Source organism: Euwallacea fornicatus, chromosome 14 (assembly GCF_040115645.1).
Source record: "Euwallacea fornicatus isolate EFF26 chromosome 14, ASM4011564v1, whole genome shotgun sequence".
NCBI lineage: Eukaryota > Metazoa > Arthropoda > Insecta > Coleoptera > Curculionidae > Euwallacea > Euwallacea fornicatus.
In genome coordinates, this window is record NC_089554.1 from 3,567,040 (window position 1) to 3,589,279 (window position 22,240).

The 22,240-nt window shown below is 37.4% G+C and overlaps 2 protein-coding genes across 5 annotated transcripts in view; one reads left to right on the top strand and one right to left on the bottom strand.

Moving 5' to 3' along the window:
- The window catches only part of srl (spargel), a 129,334-nt gene that overhangs the window by 80,115 nt on the left and 26,979 nt on the right, over nt 1-22,240 (bottom strand). For 2 of the 4 annotated variants that reach the window (XM_066289809.1, XM_066289806.1), the window contains exon 2: nt 19,231-19,285. The exons of the other annotated variants lie outside the window; for them this stretch is intronic. The gene's annotated coding sequence lies outside the window, so the exon portion shown is untranslated. The remainder of the gene's footprint in view (nt 1-19,230; nt 19,286-22,240) is intronic. 4 annotated transcript variants of the gene reach the window in all.
- The window catches only part of LOC136343224 (dopamine receptor 1-like), a 145,970-nt gene that overhangs the window by 16,805 nt on the left and 106,925 nt on the right, over nt 1-22,240 (top strand). The gene's annotated exons all lie outside the window — the stretch shown is intronic.

The following is a 22,240-nucleotide window of genomic DNA, read 5'->3' on the forward strand; positions in this document are numbered from 1 at the left end:
GGTGTTTAAAGAAATATCCTCTAGAAGTACCCGTAATTAATTTTAAATGAAGCTCAAGTAGTGTTCCCTTGTGAGGCGATTCTCCAAAATAAAAGAGCCAATTAAATAACTCTCAATCATACTATACCGCACGTTTACTGAAAACTTAGGCCGAAAATTACTTTCGATTGTTGCGCGGGGATTCTCGTCCAACCACACATGATAATTGTGTATGTTATTAACGCCGTCATGGGTAAATGTTGCTACGTCTGTAATGGAAATGGAATAAATTCAAAATCTGCATATTCAGACAAATGTAAAAAATATGCCGAAATACGTCAAATTTAGATCGTCAAATTACATCCTGTGACGTAGAAGTTGCATCCCTAAATTCAACACCCCTTACGTGATACTTGCAACCGCCAAATTCTTAAATTGGAAGTTAAATTACGAAAGAAAATCAATCGTACAATACCACGACCTAACATTTACACGTCGGTAGAAGCGACGCGAGGATTGCTAGAATGGCCAGCACGATTACCTGATTTTACTCCATTGAAGTTCTGTGGGGACATGTGAAGGCTATTGTGTACAAAATTAAATCACGTGTTCTAGCTGACTTAAAAAGAACAATAAATTTTGTTTTTTTTTTTAAATTTTTAATTAGATCGATTATGTTTGAGATTTTAATTAATGTTAGAAGATACTTTCATTTACGATTAGGATACTGCCATGAGATCAGAGGCACGCACTTCGACATCCCATACCAGATTGAGATTGATTCGTTTTATTATTTTATTATTATACATTATCAATAACGAAATTGTATCAGTTAATAAGTTTTAAGTTTATTGTAGGGAATGCCATCAGTTCCTCCAATTTATTTTTTTATTATAGTTCTTTGCAATAAAGTCTAAAAGAATGGCAGACTTGAATAGAGAATGAAAAGACTTTCCAAGTGAGGTAGGTATCGCAAACATATACTTCCAATTTAAAACTTTGGGGGTAGCAATTCTCCTACAAAGATAGATGAATTTAAGGATGAAAATTTCGCGTTGCAGGATGTAATTCAGAATCTAAAACTAACGTGTGACGATTGCTTTCGCATTTGTCGAAATATGCATATATTGAATTTATTGCATTTGTCTGTTCCACCAGATATATTATTGAATATTTAGAATTACCTCGTCAATAGGTTTGAAACATTTTTATATGATATCCGTTTCTGGAGCTCAATCATAAGGTGTTCATAAGAAGCATTTGGGGTCGGCTTAATTGGGGCAAAGTTGCGCAATTTAGAGTTCAAGAATGTGTCGTTTCAAGCTTTGAAGAATTTCCATGAATTTCGGGGGTATTCCAAAAAAACTGAAATTTGATGTAATTTTTTCATTTTCCAACGTTCAAGTTTCCTTTGACACTTCTGTGAAACGCAAATCGGTAGTTAAAGGGTGAGAAATTTCAGTAACAAAAAATATACTTAACCTAAATTCATTGCTAGTTTATGACTCATCCCGTGTAGGTGTGTAAAAAAATGATAAAATTTAAAGCAAGCAACAAATATCTTCATCAAGCCTAATTAAGGCAACAAGCGTTTGCCTAACTTTAACAATCAGACTAAGCGCATTATCAGGAGTATCTTTCACCGTGTATTTATTTAAGTAATTTAATCGTCAACTACTTGTCCCGGACCGACTTTGCCTTTTGACCCTTCTTGTTGGTCAAGGGTAACTTTATGTGTAATCAAAGTACGTAGCACGAATAGGGTAAATGTCAATCCCCTACTGTTGGTTTATTACTTCAGGGAAGTATCAAATGCAGTCAAATTCGGTGGAGCTCCTGACGTAGGTACTGATCACTTCTATCATCAATTAGACCGAAATAATGTACATACTTACGGGACGTCCTGTAACGTATGTGTTATAGCTTTAGGGTGTGTTGTCAAAGCAATTTCAAGTCAAAAAAGTCTAGTGGACACGCGTCCTAAAAGCAGTCGTAACCGAGCTACCAGAATTTAATATTTTAAAATTTACGATTATTTATTGTTTACTTTACCAGTGACCAAACGCTTTTAAATCTAATTAAATATCAACAAACTCCTAATTAACAATTAAGTTAAACTTAAATATTATATACAATTAAAGCATTCAAGTTTTAGTTCTCTTTGAAATGGAAGGTGCAGCTCTTCTAATGATTTTTGGATCAGTAGAAGCTTTGGGGCTGACTGAAAAGTCTGGTTTCTGCCGAAACTTTTGAAAACAGTCAACGACATATAGCTAAGATTATGGATAAAGCTCGAAATAGCCTTGCTGATCTAAAAATCATTAGAAGGGCTACATTTTTCATTTTGAGGAGAGCTGGAACTAGATTGCATGCATTGTGTGGACATTTCGAGCAGTTACTGCATTAAAAACACAATCTTGTTTAATAATTAGATTTCACTTGATTGTTAATTAGGGATTTATGAATGTTTAGTTAGATTTTAAAGTGTAGGTCACTATTAAAGAGAGCAATAGTTAATCATAACACTAAAAATTTGAAATTCTTGTCGCTTAATTACATTTGATTCAATCGACAAATGTTCACTAGACTTTTTTGACGTGTAGTTGTATTAGCAGCATATCCTAAAGCTACAGTACGTACGCCCTGTATAACATTCGTAGATACTTTGGGCATTAATACGAGGACAGACTTAGAAGTAACCGGCCTAACACTCAAAGAAAAAAAAATGGAAAATATTACATTATTTCTCAACATAGTCTCCTTTGAGATTGACATACGTTTTCCCAGCGATTTTCCAGCTTTTATACCCTATTTATAGTAAAAAGCTTCAAATGTCTCAAAGTCAACCTCGGATTCCACATTTTTATTACTGGCAAATCTCTTTCCACCGAGCCATTTCATCAAGTTTGGAAATAGAAAATAATCTGAGGGGGTTAAATCTGGCGAATAGGGTGGACGAGGAAAAAGTTCGAAACTGAGTTGATTGATTTTGGCCATTGCAATGACGGAACTGTGGACTGGTGCGTGACTCGATGAAACAAGACTTTCTTTTTCGTCAAATGCGGTCGCTTTTTCCTAATGTCTTCGCTCAAACGCTGCAATAAATTGGTATAATATTCTCCATTTATTGTTCTCCCTTTAGGGAGTTAGTCAATAAAATTATCCTACGTGCATCCCAAAAAAGGGACGCCATCACCTTTCCTGCAGGTAGATCGGTTTTCGCCTTTTTTGGAGCCTGATTCTTTCCTTTGTGTCCATTGTTTTGACTGCACATTCATTTCAGGTGAGAAGCAATTGATCCATGTTTCATCCGTGATAATGAATCGACGTCAAATGCTGAACTTAAGTATTGCGAAACTTTGTCAAATTCTCCCTCAAAACATCCTCACGCCACTATATCTGTTGAACTGTGAGTAATCGCGGCACTCATCTTGCGTACAATTTTCTCAGATCTAATTTTTCGGTCTAAATGCGGTGTAAGAATTTTTTAAAATACCCATCTTCCAGTGCAGCTTTGTGGATTTTCACCAAAATATCTGAAGTGGTCAGATTCGGAGTGTCATTGGGTTGACCACTACAGAGTTCGTCTTGGGAGCTTGTGCGGTCGTGTTTAAACTCTGCCACCCAACATTTTCCAGTGTCTAATGAAGGACCAAACTCCTTTAGTGTAGAATATAACTCTGCTTTGAAGTTGAAAGCGACTTTTCGATGACCCAATTTTTCCACGTTTACAAAATTTCGAAAAGCGTTCAGTAAAAACTGCTGCAAAAGAGACAAGAACAAAGGCAGCGCCCTCAAATCGTACATATAAATTTTTTTAAGGTTATGTTTCTGCAATGTACACCAATTTTTAACCAAAAATCGCCATCTAGGTGTCAGGTCGGGAACTTCTGGGACTATCCCCGTATCACACAATATCACAACGACTAGGACGATCCCTGTGTTCGTTCCTTCTTTAATGGACATTGGCAATTACTACAAGTTCAAAGCTTAAGTTAAACTGATTGCTCAGAACTGTCCATTTCATGTTTAGGAATAAATAGCAGGCTGAAAGAAATTGAGGAAAGATTTCGTGGTATCTTGTGGTAGAAAAATTTATTAGTTCATTTATCATTCAGCTCAGAACATGATAACATACGAGGGCGAATAAGCCTGCTTAAGGTAAAAGGCCTAATTTACATAGCAGGTTTACAGCCGAAGATTTGTAAGGAGTTGCATAGTTGAATAAACATGAGATAGTGCTAAATAAGTCCAATTCGTGCAGGCACAAAGCATCAGGGTGGTGCGAAAGCATTAGGATAGAACTTGAAACAATACCTGCGACAGATGTTGATTCGGATTAATGGAAAACGGGAGAAATATGGGAATAGGTATTGACGTGTGATCCCGTTTGCACATGCTACGAAGACACACGCCAAGACAAATACATATAACGAAAACTCTTGGATGCTGATTTTCAATAGCCCCCCAACTTTTTTCCTTGTGTGCATTTGGCAAGCATTAACCTTTTCATAGATCGAAGTAGTTTGACCTAGTTTTAGAATGCACAAAAAATTACTCCAGCACCCTTAAAACCTCGAAGAACGGATGCTCTTGATAGTCCTCAAAGGAGAATGCATCAGTGCGTACTTAGGCATCAACTCAAAAGTAGTGCTATCATGGGAGTTCTGAACTTAGTGAAATAGCCTCCAAAATGCAAACATCCTACCTGTTATACCTACGTCTAAATTATACACTCTTGTTTGTCTACATTCTCCCTGACATGTGCCTAGAGCAGCAAGGAATAATATTGTTTGTCATCGTATCCAATCCTTGTATGAAATATAAATATGATATTGTTCATCAACCATTGGCCCCCGTGTAGACTGCCGTCTATTGCAATCGCGTAATACATAACCCACAAACCAATAAGCGGTTAAATAAATTGGAATTCGCTGTGGTTTTTGGTGTTATGACGCTTTCCATTTCCATTTTCGGATAAGCGAGATTTCGTTGGTGAATAATGCCGCTGTAGTAATTTAAATCAACTATCAAGAGCAGGCCGGAAGTTATTCAGACAAAGGGAAACTGTTAAGTTAATGGACTGTCTACTTTCGTCTTTAAACGAGGGAATTATTTCTGAAAATGTTAACTAAAACTAAACCCTGAAGGGTGTTGTCAGGATCCCGAATGATGGAAGAATCCCATTCAGGCTACTTTTACAATCGGCCTTGCTGCAGTAAATTAGAATCGAAGCGCTCATTGATGGAGAGCTCAATTATTCGATTTTATGGAAAAACTGGAGACACCACGATGTCTTGATTTAAACCTAACTGATTTGTTTTTTTTTTCGAAAAATCGAACAATAAAAAAGTAATAAGGGCCCTAATATAGATTTACAAGATTATCAAAAAATTAGGGTAGTTTTGGTCCGAAATTTTCCTTAACAAAGGATGACTTTTCGTCCAGCTGTATTATATTCGATCGCTCACGCCTTGGACACGTGCAGGCCGCATTAACACACCCAGTCATCCGGTCAACATCGTTTGTCTCTGAAATGTCCGTCATGGCGTACAGCGTGTCCATTTTTGAAGTTAATTATCAAATATTTTTAGAGCATAAATATAAAGCATGTCCCGAATTGATTCTACATGCGCGAGGATCTCGGTTACCATGAGCTGCCTGTATAGCGTACACATCGTCAATTAGGTCAGAAGGGGTTAAATTTTTATGCCCCCCGATAGTAAATGACCCAAGGTAATTCTTCCTCAGAGAGAGAGAGAGAGTAAAGTTTCTACTTTAGTCTTCGTGGGGCAAAAATAATGCGTACCAAGATATTCTTAATCTAATACCGATTAACGAATAGTATTACATGAAATTTAATAAATTTCATAGTTTTTTCAACACTTAATGTATGTCCTGTGGAGTTCCTTCTTAGGTTCACTAAACTTGTCTCTTGTGCCTAGTAAGGCGTGCCAGAACTTCTTAACTTTCTTGAAAGCTCCCATCCCAGATTATTTTTGAGTGGAGACATTTTAAAATTTCAAGTTTCAGGAACTTCTTTACACTTCGCCTGGAAACTGGAAAATTAAAGTTTCGCTGCTTCTTGGATTGAATTCTACATTTTGCATTACTGCAAACAACCGTTCGATCAAGATCTCCAAGAGAAATACTCACAGCCCGTTTAATGATGGAAATGAGAAGTTTCATACACATTATGCCATTTAACTGTTGTTATGTTCAAGAATTTGACGAGATCCTTCATAGTTCGGAAATTCTATACTATCGAGATTTCGTTGTCCTCGAATGGTCAATCTTCCTCGCATTTTTCATCACTCCGAACTCAGCTTTTGATAATTCGATTTGGTATTTTAAACGCTCCAGTGCCGAGATTGGGGAATTTTTGGCACAGTCGGGACAAATATCAATCGATTTAATCAAAAATAGAAAATCGAAAGGTTTGAAGCTTTGCCGACAGGTTATAAAGGTTCGAAACGGGCCTACTTTAAAGGAACGTGCGCGAACTGCTTTTTGTTTACGGAGTTTAAGCGGTACATTACTCCATGCCTCGTGATAAGCGGTGCATTGCCGCACGGCATTAAGCAATTTTCAAATTGATCATTCAAGGATGATTAAGTTTGGTACGGGACTTTCATCGATATCAACGCTAATTGCAAAATATGGCTTTGCTTCTCTCGATCCTATACGAAATCGGTCAAATTTCGAGAAGTCCGAAGCAGGAAAAGCCGAAGGCTTAAATCGACATTCTAAATTCATATTTCTAGATTGTGAGATATTGCACCGGGCGCTTTTTATACCCGTTCACAGCCTTTCCATTCCAGTGTCGTATAATTTGATATGGGTAAACTTTGTAAATTATTTAGAACCCTGCCCAAAACCCTTTATAAGCGTTTTCTTTAAAAGATTAATCGCTCAACTGAGTAGAAAAAAATGTGAATTTTTAGCAGTGAAAATAAAATGGAAACCTGCCAATCAAATAACGCATGTGTATGTTATGATTTCCATCGTTTCCACAGAGATTCGTAATGTTCTTTCATATTTTCGAAGGGTGGGTTTCAGTAATCATGCAATAATCACCGTATTATTGCTTACTTTGTCTGTGTATTATGCACGTCCTGATTGCGAGTGGGGAAACGTACTGAAGGGGCAAATGAAGGCTGCAATATGTGGAACAGATTATCTCCTATTTATGGCGTAATTACCAAATTACAGGTTCCATGGATAAATGATAATAATAAAAAAAAATGGAGAACGGAAATTAATTAACAACGTATTCAATTCAATGAAATAGGATTTGAAGCTGTAATTGGCGCAGCTTTATTTTCTAACACCTTTTTATTGGTACTTTCGTTGGATATTAACTGTCCGTTATTATTTAACTAGCTAGGAGATGGTCATTGATTACGTCCTGGCCTAACAATTGTTTATAATCAAACGCCTTGAAAATTCCATATTGTTTTTAATTCTCCTCGACCAGGCCTGAATTTCGATATGTAATGTGAAATATTTCCAACTGGTCCGTCATAAATGAAAAATGGTTTAGAACAATGGTAGTGAAAACAGTTCGAAACGTGCCCTTTTCCAAAATTTTCGCTAAAATTTACAGGGTGGCACTATCTTGAAGTACGTTGCTATTAACCCATCGACTCTTGGGGTCAAATTAAAGAAAATTTATCACTCCTATCAAATTTAGTGGGAAACATTGCAAAATTGAAATCAAAATTATGGCGTCCCAAGATTTTTATTTATTTGGAACCGCTAATACTGAGAACCAAATTTAAAGACATTTTTAGCTCATAAAGAATTTTTTTGAGAAATTCTACGGCAACTTTCAAATCAATCCGGCAATATTAAAATAAAAAACCCTTTAATAGTCGACATATCATAGTCATAACTACAGCTTTTCTCGCTAGGAATAAAACTAATTTTTTTATGCTGAGTCTGGACATCGAACCAAAGAGGTTGAAGCACGTATACCAAGTATATAAATATGAAACCGGAATTTTTTAATAAAAAGTATAGCTTAGTTACACAATGACTATAAAATATATTTTATTCAAAACATTTTCAAACATTTTTCCCGCCTCTCTGGCAATTTGTGAATGCCATGCCAAAAGAACTGTTGGGGCAAACCATTCATCGAGCCATTTCCGTACTGTTTCGTAAGAAGTGAAGTGCTGCTCTGCAAGAGCGTGTCCCATCGATGCAAATAAGTAAATCAAATGGGGCTAAGTCGGGTGAATAAGCCGCATGCGATAGTATTTCCCGATCGTTTCCTTCACCAGTTTTGCAGTGTGCGATGGTGCATTATCACGAAGCAATATCACCCTTGTATTGCCGTTCTTGATATTCTTGAAGCTTTCTGAGCTTGATTCAAGTCCATCATTTGTTGTCGGTATCGCCCAGTATTAACTGTTTCGCCAGGTTTTAACAGCTTATAATAAATTATGTCCTTCTGACCCCACCACACACAGAGCATTGCTTTCCGTCCATATCGATTTGGCCTTACAGACGACGTTGATAGTTCGCCTGGAGTTATCCATGATTTTTTACGTTTGGGATTCTCAATGTAGATCCATTTTTCGTCACCAGTCACAATTCGATGAAGAAATGACTTTCTGTTATACCTGGCAAGCAGCATTTCGCAAGTGGTTTTTCGATGTTCCTGCTGGCTTTGATTGAGTTCACGTGGAACTCATTTTCCCATCTTCTGAATTTTTCCGATAGCTTTCAAACACATGCTTGCAACTTGCCGTCTTCAAGCTTTTTCGGTGGTTTTCCACGCTCTTGGTTACTAAGGTCAAAATTGCCACTGTGGAATTTTTTAAATCACTCATATCACTGTGATTTTCCAAGGGCATGTTCACCGTGAGCTTCAACAAGCGTGCGATGTGATTCTGCAGCCGCTTTTTTCAAGTGGTAACTGAAAATTAATGCTGTTCGCAAATCGTAATTTGTAGGTACAACATTCAACATGTTCAAAGCTATTGCAAACTGCACTGTAATATGGAATCTGTATTGTTATGATTGGAAAATCATTCTCAAATGTAAACAAGAGATATGGCATCAATAATACGATGAGCTAGTACCTATATTGATCACTAGGGATATTTAGAGGCAAATTCTGGTTTATGGTTACGAGAAAACAGCATTGCACTTAAAAAGAACCATTTCAAGACAAAAAGCAGTTGATCCAAAAACGTGTCATTATCGAAAAAAAAATGATCGAAACAAATTTTAAAATTTAAATAAAAGCAAAAAATGTAAATTTCTCTAAAAATTAAATATAAGGTAAATGAAAATAAAAAAAAAAGTGTTTTAAAATTTAATAATCAGTGTTGCCTCCTCTACCCATGATACAAGAACGACTTTGATAAGACATATTCTCTATTAAATTATCAATGCCCTTTTTGGGGAACATTTCTACATTCTTCTGAACCAGCTTGCGTTAATTCTTCGGCGTGGCCAGGGTTATTTTGACGTGCATTAATGCTTTTTTTATATTATCCCATAATAGCACAATTGGATTCAGATTCGGCGAACAAGAGGGCCAATCCAAAACTATCACAACTTTCACTTTTAAAAATGATAATAATCAAAAGCACCTCTCCAGAGCCTTATTATGGGTTATCACACTAGGCCCAGAGACCTTGTTAGTGTTAGTGTTGGTCTAATAGAAATAAATGAAGTTTTTTACCAATCGCAAATCCACCCCAAAACAATACAGGTTACCTTTTGTATTTGGAAATCAATCGAACAGCTCTAAGCCTAGCCTATCTCCCAAAACCTCCTAAAACAATGATTCGCCTGTCGTCCGATTGTAGGTCAATTCGGGTTTCGTCTAAAAATAAGACATTTCGCCGACTTTCAATTGTTGATTTTTTGGTGTTCTAAACACTAATTTAAACGTTCAACTTTATTTAGCACTGATAGGGCCGGAACCCTTAGCTGTAGTCTACTGAAAAGGCCTCGAGCTCGAAGTCTTTTCCTGACAGTTTCGACCGAAATGTTAACAACTGTAGCTTGCTTGCAAAAATTGCCTTTGAAGCTCGGGGAGGGATATTGTGGGGTGTTGTCGTGCTATTTGAGCTAAAAAGCGGTTCTGACCTTCTGTGGGGAATTCCAGAAATCTTGAATAAGTTTTTGAAACAACCCCTTGTGAAACCCCCACTGTTCGTCCAACATCCCTTTGGGACATGACCGGACCCGAATTAGCAATAATTCTTCCCTTCCGAACGTCTGAAAACCATACTTAGCGCAATTTAAGTAAAACTAGCGGAAAAAAACTTATAACTTCTCTAAGACCACATTGAAACACTAAAATCGATAGGGGAGGAACGAGTCTGATCATGTATTTGTGAATTCAACTGTTCTTAGTTATAAACCTATTCGATTTTTATTCGTTTGTTATGTTTATGGAAAATAGATATTCTTCCTCGTAAATACTGAGTGATTCGATATAAGTTCGGCTGGGTCTATATGTATGTCTTATAAATTTGAAACTGTGGTATAGCCAAATTGATGACGAAATGGCGAACCAAGCTTTAAGCAGCGAAGCTTTTCTGGCGCTTGAGGTAAAGTAAAATTTTCTTCGTGACTTAATCCTAGCAAAGAATTCCCTGATAAAATTTGCGTGAAAAAGTTTTAATATTTTACATGTTTGGAAGTGAGAGTTACATTCTAATTTTCGTATTAATGGGGTCATTTAAAATGAGCTTGAAATCGGCGTTGTTTGTGGTGTCTGTACAGTATCGATAACATCAGAGCTTCTCTAGCAGCTCGCCACGAAACCGCCTGAGAGATACTATTTCACTTATTGTATCGTAGATATAATTCGCTAATACTTGCTTGCCACATTATTTCCAGATCCCAATATTTCCTAGTTACACAGCTAAAGCCAAACCGAATTAATTCAGCTAGGGGAAAGGTTCTATTTCCCTTGTCTCATCTATTTGGGGTCTAGATAAACATTGACTAATAGTCTAATTTAACCGTAATGCATTTATTCTGTACCTAAACATCCAGTGTAAATTGTTTTTTATTTGCAGCTGTAGAAGTCAAATTTTGAATGCAATTTAAATATGGAAATAAATCATTGGCTATACTTCCGCATAGCCTTGAAGGAAAAAAAGTTAATTTGCATCCGAGCTCTGCAGCCAGCGGTGCCTCATCAGCGAAACCCAACTTGTTTCCCTCTTTTTCCGAGTTGCATTTTCATACCTGATGTAGCTTTTCCTCTAACTACGTGAAACTGCGATAAATTATGCAATTTTTTCCTGCATACTCATTAAAATTAGATATCAATTTTCGGATTCGTGGTCGTTTTTATTATTATTTTTTTTTTTAAATCATGAATCGAAACGAACACCGGCGAGAAATTCGCAGCAAATTAGGACATATTTCGCAAAACGCATCTCGAGTAGTTCATGCTTTTAAGTGTATTTTCTCCCCGGCATTAAGACGTTTCCTTTGCAAATGCGATTTATTTTCTCAGATGATTAATAGCGTTTGGGTTTTAAGAAACCTTTCATTAATACCCATCCGAGGAAGAATTTTAATTTCCGCCCAGCGGTATAGGTAGTCACTGACCCCAACGAATCACACTCCTAGAAAACACCACACGCAAAGCATGTTATTAAAAACGAACGTCCGTTTTGACTTATTTATTATGCAATTCCGTTCAACCATCATTTTTTCAGTTTTAATTGCAATATGCACTTCATTTAATCATAAAAAAAATTTATTGTAGCAGATATGCATTCGGCCCTCTCCGCACTTGCCGTATTTCCATAGGTGCTTCGGTATGTGTATTTCGAAACTTGCCAGGTGCTTCGGATAACGCGAACTACCTTGAAAAATCGCGATGGGTTGGAATTGGTTTAGGAGTTTTTAAAAATAATTTTTTTATTTAATTGCACTTAATTACACCTTGATCGCTTCTCGGAGGTCTGTGTTGGTATGGCCACGGTAAAGGGATCCGTCGACCTGTGGCTGTTTCTTCTATTTTTTCGAACGGTCAGAAGGTCGGTCGCAAGGAAATAATCTGTTACGCACCAAGATCGTTAAACGCATCTTTATCAAACGTCAGGTTTAAGTCGCCATGCTGCCAGATTTAAGATGTCAGGGCCGCAAGTACCTCACAACCGTAGCGTACTATACATGCCTGTACGATTTCTTTCGCCATTGAACATGATGAAAATCCAGTAAATTTTTACTGAATTAGCATCTACTGAAAAGCAATTTTCAGATGAGGCGAAGATCTCGCCTCTCTCTGAAGTGGCTCAAACCGGTTCGTTGTTCTAATAGGCGAAGTGAGGACTTACATGACATGGAAATTCAGGAAATGCCAATGCTGATGGTACTTTATTATCCATTCTCTATGTCTTCTGGTGAATATTCGCAAATATTTAACGACATCATTTCCAAGTTTAATTCCGAAAGCGTCGAGTAAAAAGGTTAACTCAATTTAAAAAGCGAAAAGTGGAATTCACTCACATAAAACATACTTACTAATGAAGCTCATTATTTCCATAATGATTTGGAATAAAGCGAGAGGGCTTTTTCTTTAGTTTTCCTAGATTTACGATGTACTAGGATCTTTTTATTATTCCTCCACTAAGCGTGATTGGATTCTCTCGTGCATCAAATCTTATAAGCCTTCGATTGATTATTTTTGAGATATAAAACGGTTCCCAAGACTCTTAACCCCGTTCATGTTACGTAACTGCCTTGGCTTATTCACAGGTAGAAATGGTGCTATTGACTTTACAATGCACAGGGCTTCTGTTTATAAACTGCTTGCAATTCCGACACCGTATTTTTGCGTCATATTTGAGCCCTCGCAATTTCGACACGAATATACGAATTTAAATGCCTCTGACGCTGTTTTAAAAATTAATTAAACCCTCGAAGAAAAAGACTAAATTAAAAATACTCTGTATAAAAATTCGTTTTAGCTGCGACACGTTTTCCCGATTTGTGAAGAGCTTGTGCATCCCTGTAAATTTCCTGTAAATTTTGTAGGAATATTGAGATTACTTTGCAGAAAGCGTGGTTCGCTGATATTTTCAAGCTTGTACAAACTCCTCCTAGGAATAGAACTTATCTAATTTGCCAAAGGTGTCATAATCAACGCCGGAGGAATTTCCTTAGACAAACCGAATTAAATAAATTGCTTGGATCGTGGGAACCTTCCATTATGCTTCATTAACTGTATTTTTCAGAACGGCTCAATGAAACGGGATTGAAATATCCTGTCTTTTTCCCCTTTCCACTACAGTCTCCTCGGAAGATAAATGAAGGCTCAAAACCAAAAGTCTACAATTCTGCTTAATGAAACGGGGAAACAATAAAATGCAAACCTTGAATTAGCTTCGTCGAAAAATGTGTGTCAGGAATGGAAAGAGAATGAGGCGAACTTGACCAAAATTGAATGGATTCAATGTCAGGATAAATAACCCTCCGGATATTGATCCAAAAGGATACCGATACCTGCAAGTGGTGCGGGGCTAAAAATGAGGCTCATTAGAGATAGAGGGCCTCCGGTTAAAGGTGTGCCAAGGTTTTACGCAGATGAATGGATTATAAATTTTCCATTTAGCCAATTATTCGTTATGGGAAAAGATGCGAAACAAAAAGCCTTTCAGATTAAATGTAGGATAAAGGGTAATTAATATTTCATTATGGGTTTCCTAGAATGGGATATTGATGGACTCCAAATAGGTAAACAAAATCCTTGCTCCTTCTTGGAAATCCATTCTCATATTTATCTTTCTACGGCTTTCAAAAATAAAAACACATTGATTTATCGAGTAAGTGCCCGCATTTATGAATTATTGAATTCTCTTCATTCTAGGCTATTTTATAAAATAATTGTCGAATCCATGTTTCCATAGCAACATTCACAAGATATAAATTATAACTGCTCCGGTTTGGACATGTAGCGAAGCACTGCACAAAATATACAGCGCTTTTAAAAAGTACTGCAATCCGTTTAAGACTTTCATAAGCTAGATATTTAAAAAAATATATTTAAATGCGTATAATGTTCCTTTTTTTTAAAGGGCATTTAATGCATTATTTTCAATGTTCGAATTTTCCACCCCTATCCAGCTATCCCTACTAACTTTTCATTTTCAAATGGAAAAGTACCCATTGTGTGTATGAAATGAAAGGTGATTCAATAATGTACACAACGGTATACTCAGAACTAAAATTGGATCTAGAGTTTAAATTAAAAAATAAAATTATTAGATACAAAATAAAGTATCTCACTATTACGTCAATACTACAATAAAATTGAAATTCCTACAATAAATGCTCAAATTGCGCTCTAATAACAATTTGGCAATGACTCAGTCGTTCCTCGAACATTCTATGCAATTATCCAGTGTCGCTTCTGTTATTAAGTTTAATTCTATTTGAATTCCAAGACGTAAATCGTATAAATTTTGTGGTCCGTTTTTTAAAAGGCATCTCTTAAGTAACCCCACAAAAAAAAAATTGAGGGGAGCAAGATCTGGAAGTCGCGGCGGCCATTTTATTGCGCCTCTTCCGCCGATCCATCTTCCATAGGAAAATCTCATCAAGATACGCTCTCCCAGCCATAAAACAATATGGTGGCGCACCATCTGGTTAAAACTAAACATTATTGGCTACTTGTTCCCCATTTTCTCCAGGAAAAATTGGGGCGATTGATGGAACTGTTTCGTTCTGGAATAAATGCTGAATATCATGCGTTGTTTAAGTTCTTATCTTTAAAAAATGGACTGATGGACAGGTGGCCGATTACACCCGTCAATACATTGGGATTTTGCGGACGTTGTGCATGCAGGTTCTGCATCTAATGAGAATTGTCTGTAGGCCAGTAGCGACAATCGCGTCGATGAATAGATCAATTTGAACAAAATTGTGTTTTATCAGAAAATAACATTCCAGAAAATCCCGAATCCTCTTTGTCTCACATCAGTTCACAAAATTCCATCCTGCGATCAGAATCTTCACGCATCAGCTTTTGGGAAAAAGGAAATTTTGTGTGGATGAAATTTTTCTCGTTTTTGAAAGATCGCTTACTGATTTTGCAGATATATCAAATTCCTCGGCAAGTTTGCTGATAGACTGTATGGGGTTTTCGCCGATAGATAAAAGAATGTCTAGTGCTTTATCGCCACCAGTTGCTGTTCGAGGCCTTCCACATTTTGGAGCAGCTGTTCACACTTCCAATAAAACTTAAATTTTTTATTCATCTGAGAAACTACGCTCGTATTAATAGGTCGGTCTATATGTTTTTCATTAAATACCAGACACCTCAAAAATATTAAAATATAAATTTTTTGCTTCTCAAATAAACGACCCTTTTTTTATATCCTAACTGTGGCAGATGCCTGACCCCGAAGTTTAACTATGAATGAATTCCATTAAAATCGATATATTTTAAAATTGTTTTTCTAATAATTTCAAATTATGATCTAAAAAATTGTTTACGTTGAAAATGGTTCGGAATGTCTACGTGTTATTGATGTTTTTTCCCTCTCTATCAAAGTGAAGCAAGAATGGATCATCTATCTAGGACTTTTAGTCTTTTTAAGATATAAGGACTTTGTTCCATTTTTTAAGGAAACTCTAGATCCAATTTTAGTTTGCAGTATACCGTTGTATCTCTTATTGCATTGCTCATCGTTTGATGTACCATAATGGTTGCTGTTCCATTCGCAAATAAAATGTTAATAGGAATAGCTGGATAGGGGTGAAAGAATTGAACAATGAACATAGTGCATTGTATGCCCGTTCTAAAACAAAATTATTCGTGTTTAAGCATTTTTTCTCGGCTTTATTAAAGTTATGAATGTGTTGGTGTACTTTTTACAAGCGCCGAGTGTGTAGTTACAAACGTGGAGAGAACCATAACGAACCGAATAGATAATTTTTTCTAAATTTCCAGCCAATGACTGCAGTTCATACTAACACTCAGGATGATTTAAATTTGTCGAAAAAATTATCAAGAGCAGGACAGCGGACACGGTGTTTTTTCCAGATTTAAGCAAGGCTTATTATACAGTAGACACTGATATACTGCTATGTAAACTTGGCCATTGTGGAATAGCGAAAATGGCAATAAATTGGCCCAAGTCTCACTTGACCGATAGAAAACAGGTTGGTGCTCTGGATGAGGGAGAAATAGGGTGGAGTCGGAATTTTAAAAAAATGTTGAAATGGGAACGCTAGAGGGCAGTAAGACTACCAGGTCCAATACTGTTGATTTTTTACTACTAACTATTAACTAATAATTACTAACACTTAATGGTGATACGTATTAATAATTTAACTTACACCGGATTAAAAACATTAAAAAAAGTTAGTTAGATTCTTTGGATCATATTTTTTGGACAGCACTCTCAAGCTGTTGGTGTGACCAGTAGGCGTTACAACGATAATAATAAATAGATTTAATAGCTCCAGATCCATAAGGGCGTAGAGGAATTATCTCAAATTCTACACAAACCAAGCAAACATCAATCCGAAATATATTTCCAACTAACCACTGTTTCCAATCTATACGGAAAACATGGGCCACACAGGGTTTATTTAGGGTTAAAATGTTTCCTGCTTCGTCCCTGTATCTTTGCTCAGCTTTACTGAACTAACGAGCTTATTATGACTGTTCTGTTGATTTACCTCTTCTTGCCGCATTGAGAAACAGTGCTTCTCTTAGAACGAAGCGTTAACTCAAAAGGCCTTAAATATTAACGATTAAGTTCCTCCATTTTGATTGAAGAATTTATTGTCGAAGTTTGCTACGCATTGCATCAAAACTTGTAAATTAATAAAGTTCCCTGGATTTCGGAAAAATTCCGCAACAAAAAGGAGGGCAATTTGTAAGGAGTAAAATTATAAATTCTCAATAATAACCGGATTTCCTGTTGTTTCAATGTTTTTACATTGTACATGGAAAATCGATTTTAATCTATCCGAAAGTGTGCGTTGGTGCTGGGTTTTTGTGGAATGCTCCAAAACGGCAAAAACAATGACGAAAGGACATAACTGAAATCGCCCTTGTCCGCGACGTCCATTGTACATTCTATCACAAGAACCTATCACAGCAACTTCCGTTACTTAAGAAAAGTAATTCCGAAATCCTCGTTTTATTTCCGGGAAAACCTTCCGCTGTTTATTTTTGTTTACTTAGCTTTTATGAGCCGTCTATTTTGGTCTTAATGTTAATGCTCTTTCGGCTGTAAAAATCCGATCTAGCTTCCTATATTACGTTACTTTCACTATAGCTATACATAGATCCGGAAAACGTATACTGGTATTGAATCTTTTCCCGGGAGAATAGCGTGATTCGCCACCTTTATTAACCCAAGCATGGATGTTAGTGGTACATTTGTGAGTAAAGCAAGTCGGTTGAAATCGGGAAGTTCCATTCGCAATTCCACTGCCCCGACCACCCGAGGAAACGCGGGCTTCGCCGCACCAACGTAGGTGCACGCACTTGGTCCTTCCCGAAATTTTGATCTTCATCAAAATGTTTGCACTCTTAAGACCCAAAATTTAAACATCTGTAGGTTGCGTGGGAGCACGACCCATCCTCGGCGGCCGGCGCGAAAGTCGGGCGCAATTAATTATGATCACAATCGCGTCGGTAACTCCCCGCTGCAGGTGAGTTGGGACAACAATTAGATTTCGTAATCTTCCAATGGTTTTGGAAAACTTTTTTTTGGGTATAAAATCAGGCAGTCCGTGTTATTAGGAGTTTTGGGCAATTCCACTGAATTTTGTTCAAGTGTATGGAACAAGGCTATGGAGCGTTTATCTCTGGTTCTGACTTGGAGGAAGAGTAAGAGCCCTCATGTAAGGGCTTTTTAATGGGCTTCAAGTTCACGAGTATTTATAAATTTCACGAATGTTAGTGGAGTGCAACAACTGCTTGCTGCATCCTCTCCTACGAGGCCATGAGAAAAAACTATATTTTGACGATGTTAAACCATTCCATACATGCAGGCTTGCTAGATCGCGCAAAACTGCCAATGTTAGATTTTGAAGATAATCTGTGGTCCTAGCTGAGGTTGAAGTAGTGCTTTGAAAACTCGTCTTGGTGAGTGAGGGGAATCGAGAGGGACGTGGAAAGTCCTAGGTACCAGATTTACCTTAAGGCTGTCGCACACCTTTAACTAGCATTCGTTGGAAATGCCGAGCCAAATTTACACCCAAAATGTTATTAGATTCATCATTTATCTTTTACATAATCAAATTGGGCTGAACTTCACTTCGTCTGGGGATGATAACGCGCCACACCGAGGCAGAAATTTGCATGCCCGCGTAACCGATTATTAATTTCCACAAAAGACGCTTAACATATTTTCGATATACGCAAAATTCCTTTGTTCCCATGTATTACAAAAGATTCACATTATTTTGGCGATGTTGTCTTGCTATATAGTCTTTTGTAAGTTTGAATTCCTGGCTATATTGCTCTCTGGCCCGTGAGACCAGTACTGGATCGGATTTCCAACAGCTGTTCACGTGATTCGAAACAAATTTGGATAGAAAGGGTGTTCAATTATCTTTTTGTTATGGACATGACAACCTAAGCACCGGAGTTCTAAATATACTGCGTGACATAGAAAAGAGAACACCCCGTGAAAATGGTTATGTTTAACTCATTTTTGCATGCAAATTTGCGCCTGGGCACACAAACGACTAAACTTTCAGCCACATCTATCGATATATTATATTTATTAATTATCGATAGTTTTAGTTTTTTTTTGCTATAAAAACTGCACTAAAATATCAACAATATGACTGCAAAATTTAATTTATTAATGTACAGTGTGCTTAAAATGTGCTTTTAGATTAACCAAATATGCCTAGACGCAGAATACATCGAAATTTTCATCAATTGAGCAAGTTCGAGAGAGGTCGAATAGTGGGTCTACGAGAAGCTGGTCGGTCACTTGGGGAAATCGTCACTAGATTGAATCCTAGTGTAAACACTATAGCACGAAATTGTCAGATGTGGTTCCAAGAAGAGCAAACAGACAGAAGAAGAAGCATTAGACGATCCCGAAGAACTAGAAAACACCAAGATCGCCGCCTTCCAATTATGACCCTAACAGATAGGTTTTCGTCGAAGACACTGGCGAACCAATGGTTTGCTGAGTATCGAAGGCCCATTGGGATTCGAACCGTTGATCGCCGGATAAGAAGTTTTGGACGGATTTTCTACCCTCCCTATCTTATGTTACCACTCACCTTAAATCATCATCAAAATCGACTACAGTGGTGCAGAGAACACATACATTGGAATCTGCAATGAGATAATATCGTGTTTAGTGACGAATCCAGAGTTTGCTTGGGTATGCATGATGGTCGGGCAAGAGTAAGAGGAAGACTGGGTGAAGGATGAGATTCTAAGTTTACAATACAGAAGCGTGTCAATTAGACCTTTGGGGTAATGGTTGGGGGTGCTATTGCATAAGGTAACAGGTCACCTTTACATTTTATTAGCGGCGGTATGACAGCCCAACGGTACATCCGAAACGTCATGGAACCTCATCTTATGCCTTACCTAGAAAATCTTGTTTATCCAGTTTTCCGGCAAGACAATGCACGACCACATGTGTCTAGAGTGATTATGGACTTCTTTCAACCAAATACGATCAATTTTTTAACCTGATCACCTCGATCTCCAGACCTCTCACCGATTGAACATGTATGAGATGTTATAGGTAAAAGGTTGCATAATTTACTCCATCTCCCACAAACCCTAGCGGCGCTATATCATGCTGTCCAGTTAACATGGAATGAGGTCCCCCAGGAGGACATCAGTTCCCCCATTAAATCTATGTCTAGACGTGTATAGGAATGTATAAGACACATCGCGGAGCACCGGCAAATGATTTTTTTTTCTTTTTTACAATTAAATTTGCTCAATTTTTTAATGAAGCATTTGTTTCAGCCTAAGAAACATGCATTCTCCAAATTATTTAAATAAAACCATTTTTACAGGGTGTTCTTTTTCTACGTTACGTAGTATATATTGACGACCATCTCTGCGTATGTTTTTGTACTAATTAAGATGTTCGTTTTTACCGGTTTTTCTGTCGCAGCTTTAACAGGAATGCTTTTGGTTTTTTAACGTATATATTTTTTACCCAAGTAGGTGAAATTCTTCAGAAGACTCTCGATTGCTCGATGTTCGCCGTAGGCGGTCCGGTGGTACCAGCCGGTCGGTGTGGACTTTACGATAACACCACCTACCCGCTGAAACCACCTCCTCTCTTTTCTCTGGTCGCGGAACCACCTTGTCAGCATCGCTTCGGGGCTGTTGACAAGGCGGTTCCTTTTGTCAGCCTTGTCTGTGTGTGTTAATTTCCTCCGCCATCACTCTAAACTCCCTTCACTTTCCCTCATTCTCTATTAGTTCCCTTCTTGTTTCGTCTAGGTTTAGATTAAACCCTTTCTCTCTCTCTTTTTCTCTCTCTCCTTCCCTCTTTTTCTTTCTCTCATTCTCTCTTTCTCCGTCCTTGTCCCATTCCGAATACTACCACAAGGTGTGTCCAACCTCTTCTGGACGGAACCAGGAGAGACTGTCATTTTCTACTTTTATTCAGCGCAGATATTTATCAAAGGCTCTCTCTTCTGTAAACATCTATATTAGAGCATAATTGCACTACGCGTCGTTTTTTTGAATTGGTGCCAGAGCTTTTGTCTAGCCAACATACTTCTCTCACAAATTTTCCCATTCATCCATCATACTCTCCTCAACCTGAACTAACCATTAATGTCTGGGTGAGTGGCTGTCGCTGCTCTTTTTTCAGTTGTTGAGTCAAGGAGAAACTGAAGCCAGAGTTCTCTAAATTAGAAAGGCGCACGTTTTTTATGGAACAAATTTTACTTTGAACTAAATACAATTAAGTATATTATGTTGACTTTCTCTTTCTCAGAGCAGGGCACTTTCACTCAAAATGATGAAATAGTTAATATCTCCAGAACGTTACCACATTTTTTTGTAGCATTTGAAACAAATTAAGTTTTGGTTAAACCTCTTCAAGCTATGAAACGCGTAGGTTGGGCTGGCTTCAACTTCGCCATGAGCTTCCATAGTTTAAACATTGGTTCTCGTTACACTTTGCACTTATCCTCACAGAGAGAAATTTGTAAATATCAGTACCAAAGCAAGAATTTCTCCAACTTTCATCCATTCACATTTCACAAGTACATGCTCTTATTAATAAATCTTTACAATGTTTAGCTAAGCGAAACTCGCATTTCAAAGAATCCTGAAAGTTTTAATCCTCGCTTGGGCAACTTTGTGTTGCCAGATTGGATTCATATTTACTTCTGAACGACCCTTTTGAAGTTTCAAACAAGCGAACTTTACAGCGTGAATTCAGAAATAAATAATCAGGGCTTACGCATAATGGAGCTTATCGCATGATATCGTAAAAGTTGCTTTAAATCAGTGACCCAAAAGTTTAACAAAAATTCATTTCTTTCCTCACATCCTGTTAATCCATTGCTGTGAGTTTAAATCCAGGTTAATCGTCACCTTTAATTATGCAATAATTTTCTTTGGGGTTGCAGGGGGTGCTGTTGGAATTGATTATAAATTTGTTCCAGAAATACAGCTGACATTCGCTAGAGCGGCATCGACGATGACAAGGTCGCACCAAAGAGAAGTTTATAAATAACTTCTTATTTGATACCGATATCTCTCAATCGTTTCGTTCTGCTGAATATATTTCGAATGGAAAATATGATGTCAAAATCGGGGATGAATTTTCATTTCTCGTTTCGTATGACGGGCAGAGACCTATACGCTTTTAGCCGTCTTTGTAAATTAATTTTACAGCGTCATTTATCTATTTGAGTACTTAGCTAAACACTCTATCTCGCCCATATATCCTGCTTAGGGGGGTCTTAGGTCCGGCTTTCGGAGTTAATTCATGATTTCTTAAGACACATGAGGGTGCTTTAGCTTGTGGACACGAAGCGTAAGCAAGCATTATTATTAGCTATTTTCCTTAAGCGCGCCTCTATGTGGATAAAAGATCTATTCTATTATATTTAAAGAAAATTTATAGTGATATCACAGAACACTATATTTTTGTTTTGCCGGGGACTCGCTCGGCCGTTTTTGCCCCCTTCAGTGGACGCTCCGAGCAGGAATATTAAGTTTGATTTAATTAAATTTCTTTTTTGTTCCTTGTTAAAAGTTTTTGTAGATTGTTGTTCAATTTCGCATATTTCGACGCGGCGA